Raw genomic sequence first — 26,051 nt, 5'->3', positions numbered from 1 at the left:
TGCTACTTCTGTATTGAATATATACCCCAAAGACATAGTTTCTATCACTTTAAAAATATTTATTTGTCTTTCCTCTCTACTTGGTTGTAAATTTTACAGGTTCATGGACTATGCCTTATTCATTGTTATATTTAAAAGAATAAATATTAAGTAATTATAATAAACATTTCTTGACTGAATGAATACATGAATGGTGGGGCAATGGCAGGAGACTAGAAGAAGTCTGAATGAGTTTGCTAAGCTAAGGATTTTGGATTTTTTCTTGTGGGTGACAGACAGGCATAGGGAGGAGAATGAATTGAGAAGCCCAAAAAAATGAATTTTAGGGCATCATAATTGCCCAAGACAAGAGTAAGGGAGAATGGTGGAGAGTGAGGGGAAGAGACATATTCAAGACGTATTTATGACTTAGAATGGACAAATCTTGAGAGTTGTTTGGTAATGGACATAATTTAAATTCCTGGCAGATGAGAATATTTGGATAAATTGTCCACACTGAACAGGTTGAGTTTGAAGTTTCTATGAAAGTCCTGTCGAGAAGCAGTTATAAATATTTTACAGGAAACCAGGAGAGTAGCTAGTGTTGGAGAGTGATGTTTGGGAACATAGGTGAAATTGAAACTAAAGATGGTTGAGGTCACCAAGGAAAGTGTGAAGACTGAGAACAGAAGGTAGAGTCGAGCAAAGAACCATGAGTAACATCAATATTTGAGGGGTGAAAGGAGAAAACAAAGCCAGAAAAGCCAATTGGAAAAGAAAGATCAGAAAGAAAAGAAAACCGGGAGTATTGTGTGTGATTGAAGCTAAGTGGATTTCAGGAAGGTGGGTGTCATTAAAAAAATTTTTGAAAAGAAATAAAATAATGTGGCTTTTGAACAGAAGCTCCTGTAATTAGCAACTAAGAAGTTTGTGGTAGCCATTTTTGCCACATTTTAGTTGTAAGGGAGAAGCTAGATTAAAATGTTTGAATAGAGACTTGATCAGAGAAAGAGGATTCTGCATACAGACTTCCTTAAAGAACACTTTGACCTGAAGGATGAAGATAGGCTACTCATTAAAAGATCAGACAGGGCCAAATGTGGATCATTTTAGTATGTGAGAGACTTGACCATAATTATGGCCTGAGAGAAAAAGCCAGTGTAAAACAAGTGATTGAAAATACAAGATAAATACAGGATTATCGATGGAGCAAGTGTTATGAGGCAATGGAGCAGGATAAGTAGAAAGAATGGTGACAGAGCTTGCACTTCTCCACACGCCTAAAGAAGAGGAGAAGAGAATTGTACAGTCAATATTGGTTATGAAGTGGCCATAAAATGGTGACTCTGTCTGTAACTGTTTAAGGCATTTATTCGGAGGTATAGCTCATTTTTTTTCAGTAAGCATTTAATTGAGGATGTGCTATGTGACTAGCACTGGGACAGTTGTTTTCACCTTTACACCGTCATTTAATCTGAAGAGAGATCTTTGATCCCAAAGAGAGGTTTAACAGTGAGGCTGTAAAGCAAGTGTGGGGATAAACTTTTGGAGGAAAATACTTAGGAAGTTTTTCAGATTACACCATCCAGCTATAGTTCTTGGCCTGAGGATAAGTTGACCTGTTTTCCAACCTTAGGAAATGACATACCTAGTGTGATTTGTGTACGTGGAGATGTGGTAGTGGGGGAGGATTGTATGGAATGCCCATATTTTGTGGCCTCTAGGTCAAAATAATTGCCTTTTCTTTAGGCATTTTGACTTATTAGCTTTGGATGTCTAACATGTCAGCTTCATCGAGCTGGTTCTAGAAAGCCATTCATAGTGGCAAAGAGCCTTAGAAAATATAGACAAAATATAGATGTGTACTGTGAAGATGAGGACCAAGGTTTCTTATTCCAGGTTTATAATTCTTTCCAAGAGGTCATGGTCCTCTTCATCTGAGATTTAGTTTGAGCATGAAATTAGAAAGTTCTAGTTTGCATGTGGAATTTCATTCTGATCATGTCAGAACAATAAGGAGCATTTACGAATGTTTTCATTCCACTCTTTTGAAAGGAATTAAATACAAATTACTTAAATGTATTTAATAGATGAGAATCCTATTTTCTAAATACTGTTTGGGCTAACATAAATCTTCTCAGTCCAATGTTTACTTTCCAATGGTCTATGTAAGATAAAGAATTGATTTTAGTTTACTGAGCCCTACTTTGCCATATTTATTTATGTAATGGTTAGTTTATAGGCTTGTTTTAATATCAACCAAAGAGTGTTTTGTTTCTATTGACTTTTCAGCTTTTCTACATTTCTCTTCTCTTCTTTTGTCCCTTTGTCCCCTTTCAGTGGGCATTGTCATTTATTTACTACCTTTAAATCTTCTGAGCCCATTCTTTTTGCTGAACTAAATCTTTAATCACTGTGGCAGGGGTTGAGGTGGTCTTATCCTCTATTCACTTAGGTAAATGGCTTATATTTCTAATTTAAAAGGGGAAAGCAAGAAGGAGGAAAACCTTCTACGGGACTGACAACTGGGTTTCTTTAGGAAAGATAAATGGGTTCTTAGGAAAACAAATGGGAGATAAGAAAGTTTGTGATGTTTGTTTATGCCTGTGTGAGTGGTCTTTTTCTGTCTTCTTCATAGCCATAAAATTCCCCACCACCACCCCCAGAGAAGGTATTTATGATAGTTGAATTCTTTGGGGAGAAATCTCTTTAGACAGATAAAGGAAGTTCAGAAAAAAAAAATCATACACATTGTTATAATTTTGTGCTTTATGTGTTTAATTTCCCTGTCTGAAACTTCCCATAAGTTTCATAAATAAGCTGAGTTGTCTGATTGCCCCATATCTCATTGAATCAGCATTCTAGTCCTGGGAATAGGTCAGTAAAATTATACAGTTGTATCTTATTTCAGGAGGCAGTGGTACAAGTAGGGGTGGGGCACCCACCAAAGTTAGACCTTTATATGGTGTAAGCAATTAGGCACTTAATGGGGGATATTTCTATGGAAACAAAAGAAAAATAAAGAATAATGACCAGAATAGACTACAAACCCGGGGGTTTTGTTTTGTTTGTTGTTCCATTCAAAGTGTCTTTAGATGGGATAGTAAGGATGGTAGTGACAGTGTCACAGTCATGGTTATTTCCTGGAGCAGAGTATGGAAGATGCAGGTTTCTAGTAAAATTTTTGAGTGATCCACAGTTATGGTGATGAATTTTTTGTGCTAATTCATCTAGCTTCAGCTTGCAGCTCTTTGGGAAAAGGGCAGTTTTCGTCCTCAGCGATGCCAAGTGAGGAGGGTAGGAGTAAAACTAGAAAGATTAATTGCCAACAAGATTGTAGGATCCAGTTTAGAAAGAGGCAAGAACAGCTCAAAGACAATGAATAGGACTAGAATCTGATAACCCACAAGGATGCATTACAGATTTTCAATAAAATATAATTTTTTTCTCTATGGTCACCCCAATTTTGATCAAAAATAGGCAAAGTAAAATTACTCTTGCTTACAAAATAAGTCTAGTTTCATTAAATTTGGCCTGGTCATTTACATAAATGTGGCAAGGATGGAAATTGACTATATAGACCTTTTGAAGTTTGCTTTGCTGGAACTTTTTTTTTTTTTTTTTTTTTTCGGTACGTGGGCCTCTCACTATTGTGGCCTCTCGCGTTGCGGAGCACAGGCTCCGGACGTGCAGGCTCAGCGTCCATGGCCCACGGGCCCACGGGCCCAGCCGCTCCCCGGCATGTGGGATCTTCCCAGACCGGGTCACAAACCCGTGTCCCCTGCATCAGCAGGCGGACTCTCAATCACTGCGCCACCAGGAAAGCCCATGCTGGAACTTTTTAAAGCCTCTTGAATTCGGGAAGTCAAGCCAAGAACTCGCCATCAGATTTTATTTGCAGTATCTGTAGATTTGGGTGAATTTGTCTCTTCTTAAGGTTCCCCAAATATTCTACAATTCCTGAGCTGGTCAGGAAGTTACTATCCTTACTTATTTGTAAGGCTTGGAATCCTATAAATCAGATACAGCACCAGTTTTTTTAAGGAGGGCTTTGTAAGCATTGGCTTTATAAAGTCAACCTAGGGGCTTCCCTGGTGGCACAGTGGTTGAGAGTCTGCCTGCCGATGCAGGCGACACGGGTTCATGCCCCGGTCCGGGAGGATCCCACATGCCGTGGAGCAGCTGGGCCCATGAGCCATGGCCGCTGGGCCTGCGCCTCCGGAGCCTGTGCTCCGCTACGGGAGAGGCCGCAACAGTGAGAGGCCTGCGTACCACACAAAAAAATAATAATAAAAACAAAAATAAAGTCAACCTAGTTTCTTAAAACTGTATGGTTATAACTGATGCTATGCACATCATTCTCAAATATGACATTCCAGTGAAAGCTTTAGTAAAACTAATGTTTTCAATTATGTCCTGTTACAGGGAGAAAATATTCTTATTGAACTTACACAAATAACTATATTGCCAGAGTTTCTGCATTCTGGAGGGATCAGGTAACAAGAAAAAGATAAATGCTTCATTTTTACTTACAAGGTACCATCTATTCAATTATTGTGTATAGATAGCTTAAAAGAAAGAGGTTCTTTATATCAAGAAAACAGAACATTAAAAAACCAGTAACACTCTGAGAAAAAGTCAAAAAAGAAACCATAAGCCTTCTTCATTAGTTCTTTCAGCTCCACATAATTAATTCTTATTCTGTTTGATCTTGGGTTAGTGGTTTTGTGAACTCATTAGCTTTTCCATTCATTGTGGAAATCCTTATTCATTCCAGTATATGATCTTAAAGTTATTTAAGCAATGCCATTAGAAGCTTATACTTCAGAATACCTGTCATAGTCCTTTTCATGAGTCTCTGAGACAGTCCTTTTTGATGAAGATGAAGCACTTTGGCCAGTAGCTGATTGTAAGAACTTTCAGAAAAGAATCAGAGTAAAACAGTAACTATGTGTGAATCACTAAAGGCTTAAATGACTGTGGTTAAAGATCTGATGAGAGTTTATTATAAGGCAATTGAAAAGGAAATTTAGATGACTTTGTCACATACGACTTTTAAAAATAACTGGAATTACGACTGATAAAATTATAACAAGACATATTATGGATAGTAAGGACATTGTCAAATTTCTAAAAAACTTTATATAATTTCTGACATACTTACATTTATAACATATACACATACAAATATAACTAGAAATGTAAGTATCTCTACTTATTTGACAATGCTTCCCATGCAATTTAGCTTATCAAATAAACCTAATTAGTGTGACATCTCTCTTTTTACAAGGTAAGAAAAGAAATTCTTTGAAAATTTCCAGGGATCCTCTGGGAAATCTCAAGGTCAGTTCAAGGTCAATAAGACTTTATTTAGAATTTGATTTGGAGAAGTTATCAAAAATGTCAAAAGGTTTGAACACTTGATTAAACAGGATCACAGATCAATATGAAACAATACTATTCAACCAAAGTGATAATAAAAGATTTAAAAAGTAAATATAGGGGGAATGGGAAGTTAGTGTTTAAAGGGGACAGAGGTTCAGTTTAGGAAGGTGAAAAATTCAGGAGATGGATGATGGTGAGAGTTGCACAATAATGTGAATGTACTTAGTGCCACCGAACTGTATGGTTAAATATGGTTAAAATAGTATGTTTTATATTATGTGACTTTTACCCAATAAAAAATATTTTTTTAAGTAAATATAGGAGGTTATATGATTATTAAAACAAATACACAAATTAGCTCTTTTAACATTTAGAGAACTTAGTTTTGGTTCTGTTCATTTTCAGGACACGATAAAGACAACATAAAGCACAAGAAATTATTCTGGTAAGACACAGAATCTTTGTTCCTAGGTGAAAGACTCAAAAGGTAAAGAAAAACCTTTTATAATCTGTTATTAAGAGCAGACAAGTAATCCAAGAAAACTTTGTCATTTTAGTTTTACAGTGGTTATTGATAAAAATCTCCTTGTAACAAATCCATTCAATCTTAGCCAGTTTAACCACATAAGCTATTCTCTCTTGCTCTCTTCTTTCTCCTGTTTCTTTTCTACCAACTCTTTATAACTTTTTATTTCCATCAGGATTTTGTCCTTTATTTTCCTCTTTCTTGTTTTGGAACAATGTGTTGAAAACCTCTAAAAAATTACTTCAGGGCAAGATTACTCTCCTTTTTTTCCTAAATAAAAACATTCTACATTCTTTAAATACTTTGCATAGGATTTTTTTCTTCAATCTTATTAGTCTTAGTTCTATCCACACATACTGTTTACAATTCTTTTTTTGGGGGGTTGCATTGGGTCTTCGTTGCTGCGCACAGACTTTCTCTAGTTGTGGTGAGCAGGAGCTACTCTTCGTTGAGGTGCCTGGGCTTCTCGTTGTGGTGGCTTCTCTTTTTGTGGAGCATGGGTTCCAGGTGTGTGGGCTTCAGTAGTTGCAGCATGTGGGCTCAGTAGTTGTGGCTTGCGGGCTCTAGAGAACAGGCTCCATACAGGCTCAGTAGTTGTGGCTCTCGGGCTCTAGAGTGCAGGCTCAGTAGTTTAGGGGCACGGACTTAGTTGCTCCATGGCATGTAGGATCTTCCTGGACCAGGGATCGAACCCATGTCCCCTGCATTGGCAGGCAGATTCTTAACCACTGCAACACCAGGGAGGTCCTGTTTACAACTCTTAACACTTAGTGACCTCAATTTCCAGAGAAAAAGAACATGCAGGCAATGTGAACTGTCTGCTACAAACCAGCATTCTTTAGTATACTGGCAAGTTTATGAATACACAGTTTCATAATGTATAGAGGCATATGCTTCTTTATAGTAAAATATCTCAATATGGCAGCCTCCAGAGTGATTGATGAGTTCCAACCATCCTATTCTCATCACCAAACTCTTGGGGAGGAAAACTTTTTCCTCTACCCACTTAAATTAAGGGACTGGGGTACTGCAAATTAAGCCGACAAAAAAGACAGATTAGCAAGAGAAAAAAAAAAGTTTGCTTGGACATGGGAGTACACAAATGAAGTGGCTCATTAAACAGCTAAGATTAGGGGCTTATATATCTAACTTAAAAGTAGAAAGGCAGGGGTGAGAAAAGGATTCTCAGAAAAAGATGGGTTTCTTTAGAAAAAATAAATGGGTTCTTAGAGGAAAAAACAGGAGATAAGAAAGTTTGTGATAATGTTTGTTTATGCAGGTGCAAGTGGTCTTTTCTCACCTTCTTCATGGCCACAAAAATCCCCTGGAAAAGGGATTTATGATAGCTGAATTCTTTGGGAAGTCTCTGCCTTTAGACAGATAAGAGGAGTTCAGAATAAAGGTTCTTCACAGAGGTATATTCTGGATCTCTTTCCACAGTCCATTGCAGCTTTATCCACGTGGACTTCCGTGACTGTCCTACTCTGTAATGCAAGATGTAATTCCTGAAAGCCTCATACCTAATGACAGTGAGGCCTAGTGTATTACATATAGCATATATTGTGTATTTTTTAAACCACTGGATAGTTGAACTGATTAGGCTTTCGAGTTATATTTATTTATTTTTAAGCCACTATGTGTTGTAAGAAATACATGAAAGACATCAGGGACCCTGGCTTACTCTGGTCTCTCACAAAGTTATATAATCTAGTCTTTTCTTTGAAATTTATTTTTTTTCTTAGGTAAAATGAGTATAATAATAAACCATTCCTACAAGATTGATGAAAGATAATGAGATAAAGGAGAATGAAAGAACTTGGCATAGTGTTTGATACATAGTAGGGATTCACTAAATTTCAGTTGAATCTAAATCTAGTTGAACCCAAATTTTTGATGATGGCAATGAACTAACCCATTATGTTTTCTCCCTGTTTCCGTTCATTTCTTGTCTTACTTTTAACAGTCTTAATTATAGTGGAGATGTAATAGTGTGGTCTATTTTTTTCACTTAACATTATCTGATATATATTTACACTACATTTGTACCATGTTATCCCTCTTAAGGTCACTACGCCATGTTGTCACTAAAAATCAGTCAAGTGGAATCACACAGTCATTTGCCAGTGCTAGTTATTTGTTTGGCAAGGTGGAAGCTTATACTTTTAGATTGCAAATTAATGGCTAAGTTAATCTTCCTTTTTTAATTAAGGAAAGTCAACTAACCATAAATGTTGATTAAACAGATGATGGCACTGAAAGCAGCATATAGATAATATATGTTACACAAATTACTTAGCCTGTGTGTCTTCATGAAGAGTAAAGAGAAAATCAAGGTGATTATCTGAAATCTATAGGCTCAAAGTCTAACAAAACAATGTTTACCTCAACCACATTTGTGAATTTTTGCAGGGATTATCTGTCTAATTGCTCCAATAATCCACTTAGGTCCTTAAAATTTTATCTAAACCCTCTTTGTTTTAGTCATTAGAAATGATTATTTTCCCTTCACTATTTTATACATGTAAATATTGAGAAGATAAATGACAAAGAGTGATTACTAAGCTCTTTACAGGAAGTACTGAGAATAAAGGCAAAATACAAAAATAAAGTTTTAAACTGCTCACATTATTTTGGATGGGAATTTTCTTGTTGTTCTTGGTCAATATTTCTTCGTCTTACAACAAACCTTAGAGAATCAGCATCCTAAGTTATTTCTGCAGGATGTAAACTCATCTGTTCTTCCTCCAGATAAGTTATTTATTTTAGAGAAAAATCAATGTTGAGGTTGAGACTTTATCAGGTTTAAAAGCAGCTTAAATCCAGTGATGAAAGTGTTATCTCTCATTTGCACCCGCTATTAGTTTGAATTCAGGTATTTGTGAACCTCTAGAAATATTTACTTTTTTGCTTATCTTCCTGCTGGTCTTATGATCAAAGAAGAAAGGGGTATAATATTTATTGTCTAAGTGCCAAGTATTAATTAAATCATTTGATGTTTACAGACACTAAAGAAAAGGAATAAAAAGGAGACATTTTGTTCCTCTGCAAGAATAAAAGAGCTGGCACTCCATTCATTTGGTATTCTACTCCATTTGGTAAGGACTCTTTTCCTCTTGCTTTCACTGTTTATGTTCAAACATCTAGATGCATTTTTCAGATTGCCTTTGGAGACTGCCTGTGAGGATAGGGATTTACATTCATTTTCAAAGATCACAGCATCTCGTCGCAGAGAACGTTCATTCTACTATGAAATGCAGCAGTCTATATGAAAAATATGCAAGTGTCACTTGAAATCTAAGCTCTTAAATGAGAAAGAGGACATCTGGTTATACTGCTTGTGCTCCCTATACACCCACAGTCTGGAAACTTGCAGAAAATTTTCTTAGCAAGTAACCAAACAACTACACAGTACAATAAAACCTCACCCACCATTGATTCAAAGATGTAAAACAACCTTAAAGAGAGGAAGTTTAGAGTCATCAATTTTGTAATACAAACTTGTAAGAATTTAGAAACTATGAGTAAAGGTTACTTGAACAATATCTTTGGAGGAATTTTGCAAAATATCTAAGAAAATAAAATAGTGTATGATATTTTAAACAATTTACAATTCTGACCTGTTCATTACTTGGGAGTTGACATCTCCAAGCCAGTCTTGATCAGTTCATATTATGAAGGATTTTATTGCACATTCCATTTTCTGCCAGGGACACTCTTTTCTCAGATACTCATGTGACCTGCTTCTTTATTTTCCTTTAAGTCTCTACTCAAGTATCCCTACATAAAATAGCATCCCCCCGTCCCCAGAGCACATTCTACCTTTCACCCTGTCTTTTATTTTATTATTTTTCTCCTTAGCCCTTACCACTTATTTAACAATCTGTGTATTTATTTGTTTGCTGACTCTCATCTTCCACTAAAATGTAATCTTTATGAGACCAGGGACTTTACTGGTTTTATTCATTCTTTGTTCCCAGTGTCTATAGCAGCTCCTGGCACATAGAAGGTACACAATAAATATTTGTAGAAAAAAGAAACAAATGGAATTTGCCTGACTCTGAAGCAAAAAAAAAAAAAAAAAAAAAGAAGACTAAGGAAAAGATGTAAATTGATAAATAACTGGTAGAACAATAACACAGAAAAAGGACTCTTTCTATTCGTGCCTGATGTTCTCAAATCTATTCGATGTTTGTTTTTTGCTGGGCTTGAAATGTAGGCATTCAGCCAAAAGGCTGCATGCTGACTAATGAGATAGAGATACAGATCTAGCCCAGCAATATTCATATGTCCTATATGCATTCATTTTTCTCTAGTGACATTTTAATATATTTTGGTGAAGATATTCCCAAGATAATGAAGATATGTCGAGTGAGCATTGAAAGTGATGAGTTTTATTTTCCATTATCAAAGACAAATACAGGTGTGTAATATATGCAGAGCATTGAAAATGAGGAAAGAAAATGAGAGAACCCTAAGTAATGAAAAGAAATTAAAGCTCTCCAGTAATGAAAAGGAAGGCCAAACTGAAAACATAAATCTCTAGACTCAGCAAGGATTTATACTGATGTGGAGTGAGTGGACCAATGGCTTTCATGATGGGACTCATTTTGAAAAAAATGTCATTTCCACTGCCAAATAGAGTTCATGGTTTAGTGAAAATTTTGTCTTCAGTCTAATCACATGAGCCAAATTCTGGCCTCATATATTCTGATATGAGGAATGAACCAATTCCTGAGGTTATTTGTGAGATTCTAAGAATAATATCAAGGAGGGTGGTCCCAGCTAAAGTGAGATCTTGGTGTATTTGCATTAGGTCTTATGTTACAGTCTGGAACTTCTGTGTAACATGACATTAACAGAATAAAGACTATTTAACTCAAGACTGCTTTAGAATCTGTCCAAATGACCATGAAAGATATCAACTCACTTATAATGCAGTCCTGATGGCCAGACCATAGCGTATGTGCTGGTTTTAGCAGAGACTTAGAATAACAAGGCAAAGGGGAATCTAGACAGGTCATTTTCAAGCAGGACCAAATCTAAATCAATTCAGAGAAGTATCATCAGTTGTGGGGTTTGGGCTGTAAAGAATAACTATCACTGCTCTATTTTTTTTTTTTGAAATTGACCATGTTAAAGTAAATCAGATTAGAACATCTCCTCTAATACTGGCTATATACTAGCAAAATTAGGGCAAATAGTTGACACAGTTTATACCTGAGGGTATTGATGATTCAGATGAATCCAGCTGTTTTATTGGGAGGATGGGGAAACTCTCTGGATAGTAAGCATAGCAGTAGCAGCTAATACAAATAATGCTCACATAGTGTAGGTCATCCTACCTTGGTCTGCTATATATTGGGTTCCATATATTACACAATAAAATTTGACTTCAGTCTTTTTCAAAAACTTTAGGGAGTGGGCTGTTTAATTCAGTCGCTAATAAATTATTTCCAGTTCTTTTGGTTGGAATAAGTGAATATTCATAGAAATAGAGAAATAAAAATGGAAGTCAAAGAGTAGATGTAAAGACAGATGCACAAAACTACACTCAGGAGGAATATATTTTAAGTTTAACAAGATTGTTATAAATCATGTTGTCATCCCCTTGAGAGAGCCTCTCTGGACGTTTCTGCCTGCAAGTCTTCCAATTATTGTTGTAGATTTATCCAGGCTTTGTTTTTTTGTTTGTTTATAGAAAACGGTACAAATTGATGTCAGAAGATGTCACTTGTTTCAAGTTCTAGCCAGTATTTCCATTTGCTCTAATCTGAATTCTTCCAAAGTGGTCCACTTGAGAGAGCCTCTCTGGGCGTTTCTGCCTGCAAGTCTTCCAATTATTGTTGTAGATTTATCCAGGCTTTGTTTTTTTTGTTTGTTTATAGAAAATGGTACAAATTGATGTCAGAAGATGTCACTTGTTTCAAGTTCTAGCCAGTATTTCCATTTACTCTAATCTGAATTCTCCCAAAGTGGTCCACTTCCAAAAGCAAATATAGAGCACAAAATAATAAATCATGATCTGAAATACAGTATACATTTGAAAAGCTTATTCTTTTATCTTATCAAATGAGTGGCACTTTTGCCAAGATAAATAAAATATGTTTTCTACATGATATTTGATGAGTATAATATTCTTTCTTAAGTTAAAATTAATTTAATTTCATTGTTATTAGAATAAAATATATAGAATGCAGAATAGAAAACAAAATAGAATTGGGTCTCAATAAACTTCCAACATGCCTTTCTCTTATAGCTGCATATGAAAAGGGAAAAAAAGCAATATAAACGCTTGTTTTCCTGAAACACCATCTGTTATTTCTGTTTGAATTAAGCTCAGTGCTCTAAAGGTTATGGATACTGTACAGTAATTAGCACCACTGTGGGAAATGTTTTTACTTCTATGTATTAGAGTTCCCCAATTATACAAGTATAGAATTCCAAGATGATCTCTTTTATCAGAGGTGTGACTAAATTTCTTTCTTGTGCTATAATATCAGCAAAGTAATACTGCATTCAATGTTCTTGCTCTGAAATGCAGATAAAATAAGAGCTTTGTTTTACATATTTTACATCTCATTGTTGTTTTCTCTGTGTCACATATACAGACATTTTGAAAAGAGTGATTATCAAATTGTTATCAAATACCTGTAAATTCTTTTGATTTTTATACCTTAGGGAAATTAATTGTCTTATACTAATTTTTTTTTTTTTTTTTTTTTTTTTGCAGTACGCCGGCCTCTCAACTGCTGTGGCCTCTCCAGTTGCGGAACACAGGCTCCGGACGCGCAGGCTCAGCGGCCATGGCTCACAGGCCCAGCCGCTCCGCGGCACGTGGGATCCTCCCGGACTGGGGCACGAACCCACGTCCCCTGCATTGGCAGGTGGACTCCCAACCACTGCGCCACCAGGGAAGCCCTGTCTTATACTACTTAATCAGAAAATTAGATTCCCTTCCCCAAAGGGAGGCCAAAAAATTTTAAGTACTTATAAATACTGTATAAATATCAATATATGTTTCATACATAATTGCCCCCCACCCACCCCATTCTTTGGGAGCAGTGGTCCAGAAATATTTAATTGCATGGCATGGGGTTTATAGGTATTTTACGTTGAGGTTATGTCTGTCCTTAACTTACAATTAAAGTGACAAATTTAAGAGTTATGTTTCTCAAGCACTGCTCTTGTAATATTTTTAAAAAATTGTTTGAAACAAACCAAAAAAGAAAACTAAATTGTGTTTATACATAGGTCAAAGCTATTCAAATTAGGACTTTGACTATAAATTCCAAGAGAGTAAAGAGTATTCGAAAATTCACAAAACTCTGTAGAGTCCAGCTGTGGTCTGGCCATGAGCTTCACCAGGGTCAGTGCTATGTCATTGGTGGCTCTGCTCAGTGTCAGGGATTGCCACCTGGTTAATTCAGCCAGTAGTGGTGATGTTAACTAAGGTAGGTGTACACTTGGTATGTACTGAGTGCATTACATAAATTAACTCATTCAATTATGACAACAAATGTTGTACAGTGGGTACCATTATCTCCATTTCACGGATGGGGAAAGTGAAGTTACATACTCTGTGGTGCTAGGGAAGTAAGTGGTGGATCTGAACCCAGACAACCTCACCTCAAGGTAAGTCTGTGCTTTTAACCTACCTAAGAATGGCAGTCAGCAGCTGAGATTTGCCTTAGGACTGTCATAAAAGGCAAACTTCATAAAAGAAGGCCAGGGCTCATTCTCTACAATAATAATAGCAAAGCCTTAGATGGCACTCTCTCTACACCGAGCACTTTATCTCTAGCAATTAATTTAATCTTCCTAACACCCCTAAGAATAAGGTTCTCTTTTTTTTAATTATTTTTTTATTTTTTTTAATTTTTGGCTGTGTTGGGTCTTCGTTGCTGCACGCCAGCTTTCTCTAGCTGCGGTGAGCGGGGGCTACTCTTCGTTGCAGTGAGCGGGCTTCTCATGGTGGTGGCTTCTCTTGTTGTGGAGCACAGGCTCTAGGTGCACAGACTTCAGTAGTTGTGGCTCGCGGGTTCTAGAGCACAGGCTCAGTAGTTGTGGCGCATGAGCTTAGTTGCTCTGTGGCATGTGGGATCCTCCTGGACCAGGGCTTGAATCCATGTCCCCTGCATTGACAGGCAGATTCCTAACCACTGTGCCACCAGGGAAGCCCAAGGTTCTCTTTTTATTTTTACTTTATAGTGGTGGAAACTGAGACACAAAGAGATTAAATAGGTTGCCTACAACTGCATTATAGAGGCAGAGGAAGGCTTTGAACTCAGGTGGTCTGATTCTACAGTCCATTTTCTTTGCTATTATGAGATACTGTATCATGTTTTAGAAATTTAAAACCTAAGAAAATTATGGGCAAAATTAAGTTTATGGTAGTCAAGTTTAGGGGAAGGAGGAGGAAACATATAAAGGGCCATTTATTTATTTATTTATTTATTTCCCTTTCATCTAATGTATTAAACAGTTTTGAGGGCTTCTCTGGTGGCGCAGTGGTTAAGAATCCGCCTGCCACTGCAGGGGACACGGGTTTGAGCCCTGGTCCAGGACAATCCCACATGCCACAGAGCAACTAAGCTCGTGTGCCACAACTACTGAGCCCGTGTGTAACAACTACTGAAGACCACGTGCAACAAGGGAAGCCACCACAGTGAGAAACCTGCACACCACAAACGAAGAGCAGCCCTCGCTTGCCGCAACTAGAAAAAGTCCATGTGCAGCAACGAAGACCCAACACAGCCAAAAATGAATTTTTTTAAAAATTTTTTAAAAAAAGAATAATAATGAAAGATAATGAGAATGTCCCTTGTCTGTACAACACTTCATTAATTTAATGCTATCTTTAGATTCCCAGCTTCTTGCTGTACATTACATGATATACTGTGCTATTTACCATAGTCCAGAAATTGCAGGAATGCTAACACATGTACTCAGGAACTTCTGTTACATTCTCTGAAGGCTCTGTCTATATATGAAAATTATTTAACAAAACATGGTTTATAAAGTCCAAGTTACTAGAATGAAGGTTTTGCACAGGCAGCTTTTAACATGAAAATGAGATTCATTCCCAAAAAACCATTCCACACCATTTTGGATGCTGTCTCCACTTTCATGTCTTCTAGCCATCACCTCTGCCCTGTGCAATTATCCTTTCCCCTAGACTGCTTCTACAGAGATATTTCCTCTATGTGTTCAAGTGCTTTTTAAAAATTCAAATTCAATAAAATGGAAGAAATGTATCAAAAATATCAATGACAATAATACACTGGCACTCTACAATTTAATCTACATTTACCCTCTTGTTTTAATACTTGTAATAGGTTAAATTGTGTCCCCCACCAATTCATATGTTGAAGTCCTAACCTTGAATACCTCAGAATGTGACCTATTTGGAGATAGGGTCTTAACAGAGTTAATCAAATTAAAATGAGCTTATTAGAGTGGGCCCTAATCCAGTATGACTGTTATAAGGAGAGGAAATTTGGACACAGACACACACTGAGGGAAGACAATATGAAGAGATGCAGAGAGAAGATAGACATTTCCAAGCCAAAGAGAGATTGTGGAACATAGCTTTCCCTCAAAGCCCTCAGAAGAAACCAATCTTGCTGATAATATTATCTCAGACTTATAGTCCCCAGAAGTGTGAGATAATAAATTTCTGTTATTTAAGCACCCAGTTTGTGGTACTTTGTTATAGCAGCCCTAGCAAACTAATGCAGTAATGCAGTACTCTTAGATTAAAATTAGCAAAAAAAAATTTCAAACAGCTTAGCCAAAAAATAGAATTTAAGAAAGGAGACTGGGACACCTCATAGATTCCAAGAAAGTCTGGACAACCAGCCCCAGCCTACAGAGACTAGGGAACACCAGGAGCTCAGGCAGCATCTCCCCATCTCGTTCTCTCTGTCCCACAGGCCACATCATCTCTCATTCCTTTCTCTTTCTTGTGGACAGATCACTGTATCACACACATGACTGTACCAAAGGCTACAAAAGGTGCAGGTCCCATAAACTAACAAATACTTATTGATATTAAGTTTAAATCTCAATTCCAAACCCATAGGAGACAGAATCTGATAGACCTGATGTAGGTCAGGCATCCATCCCTGTTTCAATCAGCTACGGCCAGGAAGGCAGGGCTACGTAGGATAAACATAGCTTTGGGGAGTAAGACCACATTGCGACTGTTATGGACTTTAAGCACTTTTGTCTTCATAGACCCCATCATCCCTAAACACAATTAGTAAAAATTATGTTCTATGATTACATTGATTTAAAGATATAATTATACATTAAAACATTTTCTTTGACATGAAATTAATTTTTCTCCTGATTTTAAAGAATTAAGACATTTTCATGGGCCTCAAAAAGTATTCTGGTCCTAGGTACTGGGCCTGCTGTGCCTCATATAGCTTTTTTTTAGTGAAGTGGACTTTTTAGACAAAGAGGGAGTATGTATGTATAGCGACACATTCCTATTTAGCTAGGCTTTTCAAAGTCTGTTCTCATCATTTTCCCAGTAAGACACTTGTAACTTGTGTTGTTGTTAATGATGATACAAGTAATATCAATGCTGGAGAGGATATTTTTCCTCGTGTGTTCCTCCATCTAATGCCTTTCAGATTTATAACTGACAGTGGTTGACTTCCACCTCCTGATTCCCATATGGTCTCAAGGGTGTAGAATAACCTGGAGGCTTGTGATAGAAAAGACTTGGGGTAAATTATTTAAGCTCCTGGACAGAGCTGAGTAAGTATTTTCAAATCCCTTCTCTAACACACAGGGTTATATTTTATCAGCTATATCCATGATAACATCTCACTGAAGCATATGTCATTAGTCCATCTTTCATAAGTAAAATAAATCAAGAAGTCCACTTATTCACTAGAAATACATATATCTTGCCTCTTACATGACATTTAATTATGGGTCAAGTTGTACAACTGTAGAGGTGTGTTTTCTGTGCTAGAGGTATAAAGGGGTTTCTAATACTTATTCAACTTCTCTATTATATGCCAATTTTGAGTGCGTTTATCTGTGCTAGCAATAATGATAGAAATGAAGTAACAAAAGCAGGGTGACAAGTGTGCGATTATCTTCTGGGTTTCAAATTTAACAGGTTGGACACATGACGAGATTGAATATGAGCATTGCACCTGAGTGACTGTTTCACGAAGCTTTCAAGTGGGACTACTAGCAAATGACTGACATACCCAGTGAGGCACAAATTTGGGGGAAAAAAAGGTCAGTTCTTATAGACTTGTGGGTTACAGAAGTAGCAGTAGTTTCACAGAAATTTGGGTGGCTGATTTTGAGAAATCAAATAAAACTAAGACTCTGCAAAATGCCACGAGTCACTCAATGGAGTCATTGCTTATGTTAGTAGGTATTGGTTATTCATTGCCATTTTAGGCTGTACACACAAACGTGTGTTGCATTCACCCTGGGAACTCCCGTCTTTGAGAGCAAAGGATCACTCTCTACATCAATAAAATAAGTATGAAAAAGTGAAGCAGAACTAGAGTGGCTTTGGGACTTAATCTGGAAATCTGATGGGGATGATCGTTAATTTCATGTGTCAACTTGACTAGACTATGTGATGCCCAGATATTTGGTCAAATGTTATTTTGGATGTGTCTGTGAGGGTGTTTCTGGATGAGGATAAGATTTGAATTGGTAGAATGAGTAAAGCAGATTGCCCACCCTAATGTGGGTGGCCTTCATCCAACCAGTTGAAGACCTGAATAGAATAAAAAAGCTAACCCTCCCTTAGTAGGAGGGAGTTCCTTCTGCCTGACTGCTTTGAGCTGGGACATCAGTCTTTTCTGGCCTTCCACCTGAACTAAAATATCATCTTTTCTTGGGTCTTGAGCCTTTCAGCTTTCAGAATGGAACTACACGAACTACACCGTCAGTTCTTCTGGGTCTCCAGCTTGCCAGCTGCAGATCTTGGGACTTCTCGGCTTCTGTAACAACGTGAGCCAATTCCTTATAGTAAATCTGTTTATACATAGATATATGTCTGTCTATCTATCTACCTACCTACCTACCTACCTACATCCTCTTGGTTCTATTTCTCTGGAGAACTCTAATACAATGAGTCATATTAAGTAAAGCTCAATCTAAGTTTCTTCCTTGTAACATATTTACTTTTAATAATTTAGCCAAAGTGAAACTAGCACATTGTAGACTCTCAAATGGATTTATTATAAGGGAAAAAAATGAAACAGAAGTTACAACTTCTATGATCAGACATCTTTTCAGAATGGAAGCCTTTGTTTCAACCTAATCATCTATTTTTTAAATGGACTAGATTAGGGCTTTCAAACTAGTGAGCAGTAGCACACTTCTTCATAGTGAATGAGGTACCATGAAAAGTTGAAACTTGAACGGCAGCTGAGGGCATGTGGGGAGAGCAGGGCAGGGATGGGTCACCTGCCCTGAAGGTCTTCACCAGAAGCAGTGCTCTCTTGCGTCCACCAGAAGTGGGTTTTGCCCAGGCACTGGGGTGCTCTTGTGTGGTGCCCCAGACCAGGGAGATGAACCTGTTAACCAAAGTGCAGCTGGTTGACAAGCTGAATGAATGCGAGGCTGGTACTATGGTGATAGCTGAGGCATCATGGCACTCCGAGTACAAGGACAGTGCCTGGATCTTCCTGGGAGGCCTTTCTTATGAATTGACTGAAGGAGATAGCCTCTGTGTATTCTCCCAGTACTGGGAGATTGTTAGCATTATTCTCGTGCAGGACAGGAAGACAGGGAAGTCTAAAGGATTCTTCTTTATCTTCTATGAGGACCAGAGGAGTACAAGTTTGACCATTGACAATTTTAATGGAATCAAGATCAAGGGAAGAGTTATCTGAGTCAACCACATACCTAGCTACCATCCCGTCCCCCTCAGTCCTCAGAGGATGCAGATGATGCCACCAGAAAGCTCTGGGAGAGGGGCTATGGGGCTCAGATCCCCTTGTCTAGTTCATCTGAAAGCTTGGATGATGAGGCACTCTCAGAATGGCACAAATGGGAAAAACAGAGAAGAAAGAATATCAAAGTGAATACTGATATACAAGTTAAAGATGAAGAGGAACAAATAAGCCATGGTCCTTGCCAGCCAGAGGCCAGATTTAAAAAAAGAGGATGCTCTAGGCTCCCATAAACCTACCAAGGTTAAGCTAGAGTCTACAGAGGGCACGAAGCCCTAACACCCAGCTACCCCGAGGCCGGGATGGCTGCTGCAGGGGACAGCTTACTGCAGGGTACGGAGGGATCTGGAGAGGGGGCTGAGGAAGGAGAACCCAGGCTCTGAGTCCACCTGCCCTTGATCAGAGACCAGAGGAGGAAAGAGAAGAAGAGCAGGGATTGGGACAGAGGTGAAGCTCAGATAGATTTTAGCTGATATGAAGGCACAGCCACACATATTCTCCAATCCCAGTGACCACGGGCTAGACCAAGACTGCAGCCTGCTTAGATCCTTAAAGTTTGAAATGAAATGTGATATTTAAAATGCTATGGGACTGGAATTAATTTATTAATTTTGTAAAATTTTATAATATAAAGTCATTAATATATATTAATTTTATTAATTAAAATTTTATTAATTTTATGTAATTTTAATTATTATTAAATTTATGGTTTATTAATTATATGTTAATAAATTAATTTAATAGAATTTCTTTAAAATTTGAGCATCATTTGTTTTGTTCTGTATTCCTACAACCATTCAAAATTTTACAACAGTTGAAATTACATTACCAGATTTGTATGGCTCCTTTGATAAACTCCTGAGATTTTTTTTTTCAGTGGGTTTTTTCTTTCGTCCTTTCTTTCTTTCTTATCTGCCTTGGGTCTTAGTCGCAGCACCCACATGCGGGATCTTTTGTTGAGGTGTGCGGACTCTTTGTTGCGGTACGCGGGCTTCTCTCTAGTTGTGGCGGCCGGTTTTCTCTCTCTAGTTGTGGCGCGCGGGCTCCAGGGCGTGTGGGCTCTGTAGTTTGCGGCATACGGGCTCTCTCACTGAGGTGCTGGAGCTCAGTAGTTGTGGCACCCAGGCTTAGTTGCCCCGCAGCAAGTGGGATCTTAGCTCCCCGACCAGGGATCGAACCCTAGTCCCCTGCATTGGAAGGTGGATTCTTTATCACTGACCACCAGGGACGTCCCGATAAACTCCTGAGATTTTGATGCCTAAGATTTAAGAGTAGTTCTCTGTGGCGATCCACCATGTAGTAACTCCCCTCCCATAGTATTTGGCTTAAATATTACCATTTTCTATGTAGCAGGATGTGCAAAAGTTAGAAGCTCTAGATGATCTCTATAGTCTTTTATGGTTCTAAGCTCTTTAGGCTACCATGGAAAAATTTCAGCCAGCAGAGAGGGAACTGATTAATATTATGTGATTTTTCTAATAAGCAGTAAAACATATTTAAAATATTTAGGTTCCTGCTCCTATATGATTTTATATATCAGTAGTCATGGAAATTGTTGTTTTTTTTTTTCACTGTACCTTCAGCTAATGATAAAGGGCAAAGAATATTCTTACAGAAAGTAGTATCAGTTGAGATACATGACTAATCATGGTTGATTAAAATAGATTATTTCTGATCGCATATTCTTGCTATCCGTCTCTACTTCATATATATGTGTGTGTGTGTGTGTGTGTGTGTGTATTCCAAGAAAGCATGATATTTTATTATTTCTCACAAGAATTTGCTTACCTACTAGGGAGCTTGGGATATGTAAAGTGATCTAGCATAATTGAAAATGCAAAGATTTTCTGGATTTTGTTAGTATTTGATGTTTGATTGATGAGCATTTCACTCCCATTTGCAATTTCATATTCTGCCTATGGACAGAACTGCATACATGAACTAGCAGGGTTACTACTTAGGACAGAAGCCTTAAGCAAACCTTTCAGAAATTGCCTGTCCATTTCAAATAAGTCCCCAAGATTCTAATATCTTGAATGACTTTGAATATTGTGACTTTGGACCAGTAATTTTTTATACAGGAACTCTAAAAGTTTTCTCAAAAGATCTCTACTTATATTGCACTAGTACATACAGAAGTTACCAGTACTATAAGCAAGGAGAATATTGCTAATCAGTATTTACTCATCAATGGAAATTTCTATAGTAGGCATTTACTATGGATTTTAAAGATATTTATTATTGTAATATTTTCATAAAATAACTGAAAATAGAACTGAAAATAGAAATACTTTTAATTCATTTATCAGAAATTAGCTATTTCCCACATTTACTTCTAGTCTTTGCCTACATGTACGCATATTTTACATAGCTGTAGGTCCTTTATTTACTCCTTTCATTCACTCATTCATTCATTCAATAAATATTTCTTAGGCTTCTACTAAATACCAGAGGTTATAACATAGTTGGGGATAAAAAAATGAATATGACACAATGCCTGACCAGAGGAGGTCAAGATATAGTGGAAGAGATGTACATGTAAACAGTTAAATTAGAAGTTATGTTTAGAGTACTCTGGAACAGTAAAAGGAGACACAGGTGAGTGAGTGAGGCAAATAAGGTAAGAAAAGACGTTGCAGGCAGGGATTCCAACGGGTGCAGAAATGAGGAGAGATGCAAGTTGTTCAGTATAAGTGGGAGCACATAGCAATGTGAAATAGGGCCTTTTCTCCTTTGAGAAAAGGAGAGATGCGAGAAAGATGCGAGATGCGAGAAAGTCCCTGCATACTATACAAGCTATTTGAGTTTAATTTGAAGGCATCAATGATTTTAAAGAGAAAATGACATGGTGAGAAATTGGGAAGGTGGAGGATGAAGTAGACTGGGGAGGAACTGGGAGCAGAGAGATGAGTAGGGAGGCAATTGCAGTAGTTTAGGGAGGAGATCATGAGGGACTGAACGAGGCAGCTTGGTGCAGGAGATAGAGAGGAACTCAGGATTACAACAGATATTTAAGAGATCATTTTAGGGGACAAGGAAGGCCCCCAAGTTTACGACTAGAGCATACAGGAAAAGGAGCAAAGTATATGTGGTAGGGAGGGAGTGGAGAAATGGAAGATGATGGCAGAGAAGGTTGAGTTCCTTTTGCTCCTTGTTGAAGTCAATCAAAATAACTGGTTGATAGTGGCCCAGAATTTAACCATTAGGAAATTATTGGTGACCAGTGTACGCGCAGTTCACAAGAAAGATGAGGGAGAACACCAGGTAGCACTAAAGGTGAGCAAATATAAACAGCACCTTCAAACAGTCTTTTGCTTATTAAACATAAGAATACACAGCTTTCAATAATTTTAATAGCTATATAATGTCGTATAGTGAATATAGAATAATTTAGCAAACATGTAGAAGTATTTATTTTTCCCTTAAAGTAGCAGTGCACTGAACATGTGCTTACTTTGCTGCTGTTTCTTATGTTATTTCCATAGGACAAATTTTCAGGAATTGGATCACTGGGTTGAAGAATATGAGTGTTTTTGGCTTTTTGGTTTTTCCAAACCATTGATCATCATTTATATATATGATGTAAGTGAATTGATTCAGTCATAAAGAATTTTGTGAGTGAAATAAAATGACAAAATTCTGAACTGAAATGCATAGCTCTGGTGAATATGGCTGGATATATTAGGCATTTGGATTGAGGCTAATCATTTTTCTCAAATATTATCCATTTGAAATAAAGGTGGGCCTAGAATTAGTGAGATACCCAACCAAAGCTGTATTGTGACTTCATAATACTCTTGCCTGTGTGTGTGATACACTTGTTTATCTTGTTATTTAAAATTGTAATAGAAGAAACAAAACACATGTTTTATCAAATGTTGGGAAAACTGAATTTTATTCTTAATTCTGTAAGGTGAGAGTAAAATTGACTGTATTACTTGAAACTTCCTCTATGAAGTCCTTGGTAGCTACCTCGATCACTTCACAGTAGAGCTGCCTCTGATTAGAAGAGCAAGCAGGTTAAATTTTTTTTTTTTTTTTTTTTTTTTTTTTGATGTACGCGGGCCTCTCACTGTTGTGGCCTCTCCCTTTGCGGAGCACAGGCTCTGGACGTGCAGGCTCAGCGGCCATGGCTCACGGGCCCAGCCCCTCCGCGGCATGTGGGATCTTCCCAGACCGGGGCACGAACCCGTGTCCCCTGCATCGGCAGGCGGACTCTCAACCACTGCGCCACCAGGGAATCCCCAGGTTAAATTTTTGATGCATTGTATTTATATAGAGGAGTCCTATTGCCTAAAACATGTGACATTAAATACCTGGAGATTCTAAATGGAAAATAAGCCATAAGTTAAATAACAATATCTGTTATCAAAGATGATTTTTTTATAGGAGCACATAATTTGGGGTGAATCCATTACATAAAACTCAATAACTTGTGCTGAAATAATTAAGTTGACAGGCCTAATGTTGATTTTACTGTCTTTTCCCCCCAGTGTTTTGCTTTTCATTTGTATGAGAGGAAGAAGGCACATGGTATGAGTTTGGCTCATGTGTCTGAATATGGCTCCACAGGGAAGATTTGATACAGCTGAAGCTATTGCTTTTTAGAGACCTTTTATGATGAGCAGCTGCCTTAACAGCCTTCATCTTGTGACATCACATGAGCTATATCTCCGCAATAGGAAGAGAGAAAGATATGGCTGAGAGTTTTTGACTAAAACTTAAAATTGCAAAAGCAGAAACAGAGGTGGATGTTCCTGAAGTTATATTTTTGTAATATGTGACAGATACACAATTGTCTTATCCTAGTTTTCTTTTTTTTTTTTTTTTTTGCGGTACGCTGGCCTCTCACTGCTGCGGCCCCTCCCGCTGCAGAGCACAGGCTCCGGACGCGCAGGCCCAGCGGCCACAGCCCATGGGCCCAGCCGCTCCGCGGCACGCGGGATCCTCCCGGACCGGGGCACAAACCTGCGTGCCCTGCATCGGCAGGCGGACTCTCAACCACTGCGCCACCAGGTAAGCCCCGTCTTATCCTTCTTTTAAAGCATTCCTTTAACTCGCAGGGGTTTCTGTTTTGTCTCATTCATGTAGTCAAACTCTTTCTTTGCCATAGACGATGGCATTTTGTTTTAATAATTTGAGCCCTTATTCAGAAGGCATCTCAAAGAGCTCACCTACAAAAATAGATTTCAGGACCACACATTCTGAAGGACAATTCAGTGCTTCCTTTCCTCTCATGCCCCCACGTGCAAATGAAGAACCTCAATGCATTGGCTGTTAATGTAATACAAGGCATAAAAATTCATCTAGTTCATCTAATTGTGCTTCACCAGAGGGCTAGGATGGAATCACTCACAGCTTTATTTGTGAGATGTGGCAAGAGTAGCTTTTAACCTATCCAGATGGTTCCCAGCCTATGATGGTTCAGCTGACGATTTTTTGACTTTACAATATGTGAAAATGATAACGCGTTCAGTAGAAACTGTACTTCGAAGCTTGAATTTTGGTCTTTTCCCAGGCTAACGATATACAGTATGATACTCTCTCATGATGCTGCGCAGTGGTGATGACCTGCAGCTCCCGGTCAGCCATGTGATCACAATGTGAACAATCAATACACTTACAGCCATCCTGTGCCCATATGATCATTCTTTATTTAACTTTCAATACAGTATTCAGTAAGTTCCAGGAGATATTCAACACTTTATTATAAAATAGCCTTTGTGTCAGGTGATTTTGCCCAACTGTAGGCTAATGTAAGTGTTTTGAGCACATTTAAGGTAGTTAAGCTAAGCAGTGTTATTTGGTAGGTTATGTATATTAAATACATTTTCAACTTAGGATATTTTCAACTTAACCATGGGTTTATTGGGATGTAACCATCTTAAGTCAAGATGATCTTTAATACCTAAGTCAGCTGGAACATAGCTAATGGCAATACCAATGCTTTTCAAGCATTCTTAGTGCCTTTGAGTTTAGAAATTCATAGGTTCTCTAAAAGCACCAGTAGCATACTAAATTGACACATGGCATTCCAAGCTATATTTACATAATCGCAGTGGATATGATTAATATCAATTACATTAATGCTTATTGTACCTCTTATGGCTGATTGACTCAATTTACTAGTTGCTTGTGCATGTCAAGAAATGATACAAATTACCTTTTCATTTCAGTTAAGGAACTAGTCAAAGAAAATAAACTTTGATTTGTTGAGAGGTTGAAGTTCTCTCTTAAGTGACAGTCTCCTTGGCCTTCTAGACTAAACCCTAAATTGAGTTGCAATATATTTTTTGATGCTTTGTCTCATTTGATTCTTTTACTTTTAAACTGAAGACCAGTCTTGGACCATAAATACATAGAAGATAGAAGTATATTGAGCTTAGGAGTTTGGTCTGCTCAACGGCTGAGTATTTCAGATTTTCTCCTATAAACATAAGCTTGAAAAGAATATCATGTAATAGATGTAATAGTGGAAACCAATACAGGGGAAATCTGGACCGCAACTCTGAATGGATGTCGATAATACCCTCTAGTGCAACACAAAAGCTAAGCAACATTTTAGGGATGGGGATTTTCTTTCGCGGCTTGTTTACTCTAGTGAGATGGATTTGGAAGAGGGTAGGTAGGCCTAGAGAATATTTCTCTGACAGGGTTTGCCTCTAGGGTCTGCTTGAAGCCAAGTTTGCTAGTAGGGAAAGCTTGAGTAACAGGATACATTTCATATTTAAACTCTGAAATGTTTCATATGTTTAAATAAGCTTGAACATAGATTAGACTTGTACAGGGAGCCGAGTTGGTGGAATAAGAGTACAGAGCAGAAATAGATTCAGGCGAGGTATTTTTATATTTCAAGAGGCTACTTCTCAGGCTTGGTATTATATTTCATTTGACTTAATATGCAATAAGTAATATTAATAAGGGTATCATACTTTTGAACTTCTTAATTCAATACAGGTGACTCTTGAGCAACATGGGAGTTAAGGGCACTAACCTCCATATCTGTGGTCTTACATCCATCGATTCAACCTACCTTAGGTTGTATAATACTGCAGTATGTATTTGTTGAAAACAACCCACGTATAAGTGGACTCATGCAGTTCAAACCTGTGTTGTTCAAGGGTCAACTGTATTTTCACAGAAATGGGCATCATTTTTGTCCTTACAAATTTTAGTAAGCGATGATTGGCAGACAGCATGGTAATTGTTGAAATAACGTG

The 26,051-nt window shown here is 37.7% G+C and overlaps 1 protein-coding gene, 1 long non-coding RNA gene and 1 pseudogene across 4 annotated transcripts in view; all 3 read left to right on the top strand.

The window, feature by feature from the left end:
• Positions 1-13,011, top strand: part of NRIP1 (nuclear receptor interacting protein 1) — a 197,387-nt gene extending 184,376 nt beyond the window's left edge. Inside the window, exons 5-8 of one of the 2 annotated variants that reach the window (XR_012331561.1) lie at positions 4,405-4,475; positions 5,770-5,809; positions 8,893-8,985; positions 12,621-13,011. The gene's annotated coding sequence lies outside the window, so the exon portion shown is untranslated. The remainder of the gene's footprint in view (positions 1-4,404; positions 4,476-5,769; positions 5,810-8,892; positions 8,986-12,620) is intronic. The other variant, XR_004526440.2, reaches the window with a different exon arrangement.
• Positions 13,012-14,564: 1,553 nt separating this feature from the next.
• LOC109547966 (uncharacterized) overlaps positions 14,565-26,051 on the top strand; it is a 94,091-nt gene continuing 82,604 nt past the window's right edge. The window contains exons 1-2 of one of the 2 annotated variants that reach the window (XR_012331564.1): positions 14,565-17,884; positions 22,317-23,847. This is a non-coding gene — a long non-coding RNA (uncharacterized lncRNA). The remainder of the gene's footprint in view (positions 17,885-22,316; positions 23,848-26,051) is intronic. The other variant, XR_012331563.1, reaches the window with a different exon arrangement.
• On the top strand, positions 17,895-19,450 carry LOC101320190 (RNA-binding motif protein, X-linked 2-like; annotated as a pseudogene).

This window comes from Tursiops truncatus, chromosome 4, assembly GCF_011762595.2.
Source record: "Tursiops truncatus isolate mTurTru1 chromosome 4, mTurTru1.mat.Y, whole genome shotgun sequence".
In the NCBI taxonomy this organism is placed as follows: Eukaryota; Metazoa; Chordata; class Mammalia; order Artiodactyla; family Delphinidae; genus Tursiops; species Tursiops truncatus.
Note: the sequence above shows the minus strand (reverse complement) of the source record. Positions and strands in the feature narration are given on the sequence as shown.